The sequence below is a fragment of the Chrysoperla carnea genome, assembly GCF_905475395.1.
Source record: "Chrysoperla carnea chromosome X unlocalized genomic scaffold, inChrCarn1.1 SUPER_X_unloc_18, whole genome shotgun sequence".
NCBI lineage: Eukaryota > Metazoa > Arthropoda > Insecta > Neuroptera > Chrysopidae > Chrysoperla > Chrysoperla carnea.
The window spans coordinates 40,001-47,500 of record NW_025408133.1 but is presented as its reverse complement, the minus strand read 5'-3'; the positions used below and the strand labels follow the sequence as shown (position 1 = coordinate 47,500).

General features: G+C 29.2%; 3 non-coding genes across 3 annotated transcripts in view; all 3 read left to right on the top strand.

Moving 5' to 3' along the window:
• The first annotated feature begins 2,354 nt into the window (after positions 1-2,354).
• On the top strand, positions 2,355-4,510 carry LOC123304021. Its single transcript, XR_006536081.1, has one exon. It is a non-coding gene; the product is annotated as a small subunit ribosomal RNA (ribosomal RNA).
• A 953-nt stretch (positions 4,511-5,463) lies between these two features.
• Positions 5,464-5,618, top strand: LOC123304032. Its single transcript, XR_006536091.1, has one exon. It is a non-coding gene; the product is annotated as a 5.8S ribosomal RNA (ribosomal RNA).
• A 635-nt stretch (positions 5,619-6,253) lies between these two features.
• LOC123304029 overlaps positions 6,254-7,500 on the top strand; it is a 4,582-nt gene continuing 3,335 nt past the window's right edge. Inside the window, exon 1 of the ribosomal RNA XR_006536088.1 lies at positions 6,254-7,500. This exon is cut by the window's right edge and continues 3,335 nt beyond it. This is a non-coding gene — a ribosomal RNA (large subunit ribosomal RNA).

The following is a 7,500-nucleotide window of genomic DNA, read 5'->3' as shown; positions in this document are numbered from 1 at the left end:
TAAAAATTTTTAGCTGAAAAAAATTTTTTTTTTAAAATTTTTTTCTTTAAATTTTGATTATTCTGTAAAGTTTATGATGTTTAAAGCCATTTTAAACATTATCATATTTTGAGTTTGAAGCACCGGGTGTAATGTCTTTAATATATATGATGGATAGTGCGTGTAAGTTAATGAGATGAATGTATATCTATGTATAACAGTGTATTAGTGGTATTACGTTCAGCAGTCTCACACATATGATATAGTATGGTATAGTATAAGTTGTTTATTTTTCATACTGTCCGTGTATCATTCAACAAAGGTGGTGTAGAGTTGTATATGGCTTGGTATGACGTTGTTGCAATTCTATGGACACTATGATATTACGGATGCACAGATAGAGGAATAACACTTATCGTATATGTATCATTTATGTATGTTGACTGTGTAATGAATACTAAATATAATAAAATAATACACTTTTTAATAGAATAACATTTGTTTCATGTTTTAGTATGATATAGTATGGTATAGAATAGGTTGTTTATTTTTCATACTGTCCGTGTATCATTCAACAAAGGTGGTGTAGAGTTGTATATGGCTTGGTATGACGTCGTTGCAATTCTATGGACACTATGATATTACGGAATAACAGAAAGAGGAATAAAACTTATTGTATATGTATCATTTATAACGTACTTTTATGTTGACAAGAATGAATGTATATCTATATGAAATAGTGTATTTTGTGGTATTATGTTCAACAGTCTTACATATATGATATAGTATGATATAGTATAATTTGTTTATTTTTCATACTCTAAGTGTATCATTCAACAAAGGTGGTGTAGAGTTGTATATGGCTTGGTATGACGTCGTTGCAATTCTATGGACACCATGATATCACGAAAAAACAGAAAGAAAAATAACAATTATCGTATATGTATCATCTATATTATTATTGTATTTTGACTATGTAATGAATGCCAAATTTAAAAATATACACTTTCTTAATAGAATAACATTTATTTTAGTATAATATAAAATGATATTGAATATGTTGTTTAATTTTCATACTGTTCGTGTATCATTCAACAAAGGTGGTGTAGGTATGTATATGGCTTGGTATGACGCTTTTGCATGTCTATGGACACCATGATATTACGAAAAAACAGAAAGAAGAATAACACTTTTCAAATATGTATCATTTATATATTTTATTAACATGAACGCAAAATATACAAAATTATATATATATATACTCAAAATATTCTGGATGGTAATCAGTTTGGTTTATTTTGATATTTAATATTGTATTTTGGTTTTTTTGCTAGTAATGTTTCGAATATGTATATGCTGTTATTATTTTTTAGGTGTACATTGTATTAAATTGTTATCAATTATTTAATGTATGTATACAAAATAATAGCAAAAACATTTTCAATTATTATATAAAAATTTTTTTTTTTACACATGCATATTTATTAATATATGAAATTTTATCTCAGTTTTAATAAATATGTATTGAAATGAATAATAATACAATCTTATATATATTGATAATAGTCTGGATGGTAATCAGTTTGGATTATTTTGATATTAAATATTGTATTATTATTTTTGTAAAAAAATTAATGAGAATTTTGTAAAAAAACCTCTATATGTATATCTTTTTATATCAATATTTAAAAAAAAATTTTTTTTTATTAAATTATTGATTATAAATAGAATAACATATAAATTTTTTTGTCAAAGCAAGTTCATGGGTTATAAGTTTTAAACTTTACACTCCCATATGAGCACACAATATTTATATAAAAATTATTTTTATAAATAATATTACATTGACTCACCTCATACCAAGCGAGAATATTAAGTGTTATTATAACGTTTTTTATTTAAAATTAACTTTTTAAATAAAATTAAAAAATAAATGACGCTTTCAATCTAGCGACGAGTATGAGAAAATGTTTGAAATATTTTAAGACCCATTTGGTGATGGTCTGACAAAAATCATAATTATTTTTTTTTTTTTTTATTCAATAATATTTATTATGAATAACATGTTATATATTTCTTTTTGTAAAAGCAAAAAAATTATATAAATGACATAATAAAATATATATTTGAAAAAAAAAAAAATTAATAATAATATATATATCTCATATGTTTTTTCTATTAATTTTAAAACAATAGAGATATAAAAAAAAAAAAATTTATATCAGTAATGGGTGAGACCATCTGATATTTAAAATGAAATTGTAATAATATTATTATATATTAATAATTATTGTATGAAAATTTTTTTTCTTATAATAAGAAAACAAAAATATCATGTATATTATTATATATTTAATATTATAAATACAAATAGTTCCCTGGTTGATCCTGCCAGTAGTCATATGCTTGTCTCAAAGATTAAGCCATGCATGTCTCAGTACAAGCCAAATTAAGGTGAAACCGCGAAAGGCTCATTATATCAGTTATGGTTCCTTAGATCGTACCCACATTTACTTGGATAACTGTGGTAATTCTAGAGCTAATACATGCAAACAGAGTTCCGACCAGAGATGGAAGGAATGCTTTTATTAGATCAAAACCAATCGGTGTAAATTTTAATTTGCATCGTTTAATTTGGTGACTCTGAATAACTTTAAGCTGATCGCACGGTCTCGTACCGGCGACGCATCTTTCAAATGTCTGCCTTATCAACTGTCGATGGTAGGTTCTGCGCCTACCATGGTTGTAACGGGTAACGGGGAATCAGGGTTCGATTCCGGAGAGGGAGCCTGAGAAACGGCTACCACATCCAAGGAAGGCAGCAGGCGCGCAAATTACCCACTCCCGGCACGGGGAGGTAGTGACGAAAAATAACGATACGGGACTCATCCGAGGCCCCGTAATCGGAATGAGTACACTTTAAATCCTTTAACGAGGATCCATTGGAGGGCAAGTCTGGTGCCAGCAGCCGCGGTAATTCCAGCTCCAATAGCGTATATTAAAGTTGTTGCGGTTAAAAAGCTCGTAGTCGAATCTGTGTCCTACACTGTTGGTTCAATGCTCGCATTGTTTAACTAGCATGTTATGTGGGACGTCCTACCGGTGGGTGGTACAGATTATGTATAAAGTATATTTTAGTGTTATTATTTATTTAATGCATTATATATATTTTTATTATGTAATTTGTCGTAAGTGTTTAACCGTTAAGAGCGGTGGCAGCCCCCAATTGCAATCCCGTCGCGGTGCTCTTAATTGAGTGTCGAGGTGGGCCGGTACGTTTACTTTGAACAAATTAGAGTGCTTAAGGCAGGCTCAAATTTTGCCTGAATATTGTGTGCATGGAATAATGGAATAGGACCTCGGTTCTATTTTGTTGGTTTTCGGAACTCCGAGGTAATGATTAATACGGACAGATGGGGGCATTCGTATTGCGACGTTAGAGGTGAAATTCTTGGATCGTCGCAAGACGGACAGAAGCGAAAGCATTTGCCAAAAATGTTTTGATTGATCAAGAACGAAAGTTAGAGGTTCGAAGGCGATCAGATACCGCCCTAGTTCTAACCATAAACGATGCCAGCTAGCGATCCGCCGAAGTTCCTCCGATGACTCGGCGGGCAGCTTCCGGGAAACCAAAGCTTTTGGGTTCCGGGGGAAGTATGGTTGCAAAGCTGAAACTTAAAGGAATTGACGGAAGGGCACCACCAGGAGTGGAGCCTGCGGCTTAATTTGACTCAACACGGGAAACCTCACCAGGCCCGGACACCGGAAGGATTGACAGATTGAGAGCTCTTTCTTGATTCGGTGGGTGGTGGTGCATGGCCGTTCTTAGTTGGTGGAGCGATTTGTCTGGTTAATTCCGATAACGAACGAGACTCTAGCCTGCTAAATAGACGTACTTTACCGGCATCTCAAGGCCCATCGGCTGTTTGTTTCCCATTTCATTCATTTTCATGTGTGTTATGTATTGTATTTATATATGCATGTATTTTTGAGATTTAACGATCAAGATTATATTTTGTATATATTGTGCTTTATGTTGCATATGTTATGGTGTATGGGTACGCAGTTTTTTGATGTGGTTTTTACTGCCGGCGTACAAATAATTCTTCTTAGAGGGACAGGCGGCATTCTAGCCGCACGAGATTGAGCAATAACAGGTCTGTGATGCCCTTAGATGTTCTGGGCCGCACGCGCGCTACACTGAAGGAATCAGCGTGTCCTCCCAGGCCGAAAGGTCCGGGTAACCCGCTGAACCTCCTTCGTGCTAGGGATTGGGGCTTGCAATTGTTCCCCATGAACGAGGAATTCCCAGTAAGCGCGAGTCATAAGCTCGCGTTGATTACGTCCCTGCCCTTTGTACACACCGCCCGTCGCTACTACCGATTGAATGATTTAGTGAGGTCTTCGGACTGGTACGCGGCAATATTTCTGATATTGCCGATGTTGCTGGGAAGATGACCAAACTTGATCATTTAGAGGAAGTAAAAGTCGTAACAAGGTTTCCGTAGGTGAACCTGCGGAAGGATCATTAACGATATATATAAAATATATTTATTTATATTTTTTGTATTGTTTTTAAATATTCCAAAAAATAAAAATATTATTGATAAGAAATATTTTTTTTAACAAAATAACATATTAATATGTAATTTTCTCAAAATATATAATAGTAATTATGTGTTAAAAGAGATTTATTTTGGTTATGATATCATATTAAAGTAATACGCCAAACTTTTTTTATACACATAATATATCTATACATATAATATAGAGAATATTATATAAATATTAATAATATATTTGTTACATATAAAATATTTTTATATTCAATATTATTATTATTATTAAACAATAATTATTAATAAAATCTATAAATAATTTCTCTTATAAAAAAGTGAAATTAAAAATAGAATATATTGAAATTATTTGTTTATATGTATATAATCTCTATTAAGAAAAATAAAATAAGATTATAATTGATATAATCTATATTTTTATTTTTCTATGTTATATAATAAAAATAAAGAAAACACAAGATAAAATTTTTTTAAAGAATAAAATTTATTTCAAATTTAAATTTCTTTATGTTTTGTCTTGATATTTCTTTTTTTTTATTAAAAGTTATTATGTTAAAAAACAAACCCATTTGTTTTGTACCATATTAATATTATATATATTTTTATGTAGAAAATAATTTATAAAAAAAAAATAAATACATTTCTATAAAATATACCAAATATTAATTATTATATCTAGCTAGCACTAACAAAAATATCAAAAATGTTATGTATATATTTATTAATACCATAATATCTTTAATTTATATATATATATATTTAAAATAAAATATATAATTTATATTCTAGAAAAATTTTTTTATTTTAAAAGAATTTATAAAGATATATAAATTAATAATTTTATTTTTTATATTAAAAATAAAGATTATTATTAATAATAATACTTACATTTAAAATTTAAAAAGATTACCCTGGACGGTGGATCACTTGGCTCGTGGGTCGATGAAGAACGCAGCTAATTGCGCGTCAACTTGTGAACTGCAGGACACATGAACATTGACATTTCGAACGCACATTGCGGTCCTTGGATACTGTTCCCGGACCACATCTGGCTGAGGGTCGTATACATTATATTAATATAATAAAAGATTATTTTACATAAAATTTTTTTTATGAAAAAGAAATTTATCAATAATTAAAAAAGAAAATTTATTTTTTCATATTTAATTAAATTGATAAATAAAATTTTTATAAAAGAAATGTAAAATTATTTATATATGAATGTTTTACGCCAAATATAAGAAAAAAATAAATATAAAATGTTTTTAATAGCATTTAAAATTTATATATTTTTTATTATTTGTCGACATTTTTAAATTAATATATCAATATTATTTTTTATCATTTATATATAATATTATAAAACTTTATGTTAATAATAATATTAATAATAAATGATATTAATAATATATTTTTAAAATATTAAATAAAGAAGAATAAACAAAAATATTATATATTAATATTTTGTTATGGAATATTTTATTTGTAATAAAATTTTCAATATACTCGAAAAAAATTAATATATATAATTATTTATTTTTTATTTTCTTCTCTTTAGATAAATATAAAAATAATATTATATAATAATATTAAAAAAATTTGAGTATGAATAATTAAGAAAATTGTTTACTTATAAAATATAACAAAAACATAATATATAAAAAAAATTTTTGTTTTAATACTTCTAAAAACTTTTACGACCTCAGAGTAGGTGAGATTACCCGCTGAATTTAAGCATATTATTAAGCGGAGGAAAAGAAACTAACTAGGATTCCCTTAGTAGCGGCGAGCGAACAGGGATAAGCCCAGCACTGAACCCCGTGGCTGATAAACAGACACTTGGGGAATGTAGTGTTTAGGAAGATTCAATATAAACCTATTGTTATATAATACATCCAAGTCCATCTTGAATGGGGCCATATACCCATAGAGGGTGCCAGGCCCGTAGTGATTATTATTGATGATAGGTGAATCTTTCCTTAGAGTCGGGTTGCTTGAGAGTGCAGCTCTAAGTGGGTGGTAAACTCCATCTAAGGCTAAATATTACCACGAGACCGATAGCGAACAAGTACCGTGAGGGAAAGTTGAAAAGAACTTTGAAGAGAGAGTTAAAGAGTACGTAAAACCGTTCAGGGGTAAACCTGAGAAACCCGAAAGGTCGAAAGATGAGATTCATTTACTTTTTATCGTTAATCAACCAATTTGTACTAGCATGTGACAAAAATTTTTATTAGGAATTTATTTTTAGTAAAAATATATGCACTGCTGTATATTGTTAATTGTATGATAACGAGGTATGCACTTCTCATCTTGTAGGACGTTGCGACCCATTAAATATTAATCTATAGGCATTGGTGCGTTGATTAATGTACAATATTATTTTTTGATAATATTTTGTGTATGTTAAACGCCTATGTTTCTTGATTAATTGTTTGATGGTATTAATTATAAATTGATATTGAGTCGCGTTATTAACGCGTTCAGATCCACCACGAGTATAAATAGGTTTTTTTATTAAAACATATTATATATACGGATTTTATGCCGTTATATGATACTATTTAACTGTCAGTAGGTGTATGATAATGAACTGGCTCATTTTTTTTTATTAAAAATTTATCTGTCAGCGACGATATAGCTTTGGGTACTTTCAGGACCCGTCTTGAAACACGGAACGGACCAAGGAGTCTAGCATGTACGCAAGTCATTGGGAATAAAATATTTTTTCATCGAAATATTTATAAATTTTATGAAACCCAAAGGCACAATGAAAGTAAATATTATTTATATTTTTTTATAAATGATAAAAGGAGGATATATTTATATTATGTATTAAATATCGCACTCCTAGGGCGTCTTATATTATTATAATTTAGTTTTCGGATTATATTATAATAGAGGCGCACCTAGAGCGTACACGCTGGGACCCGAAAGATGGTGAACT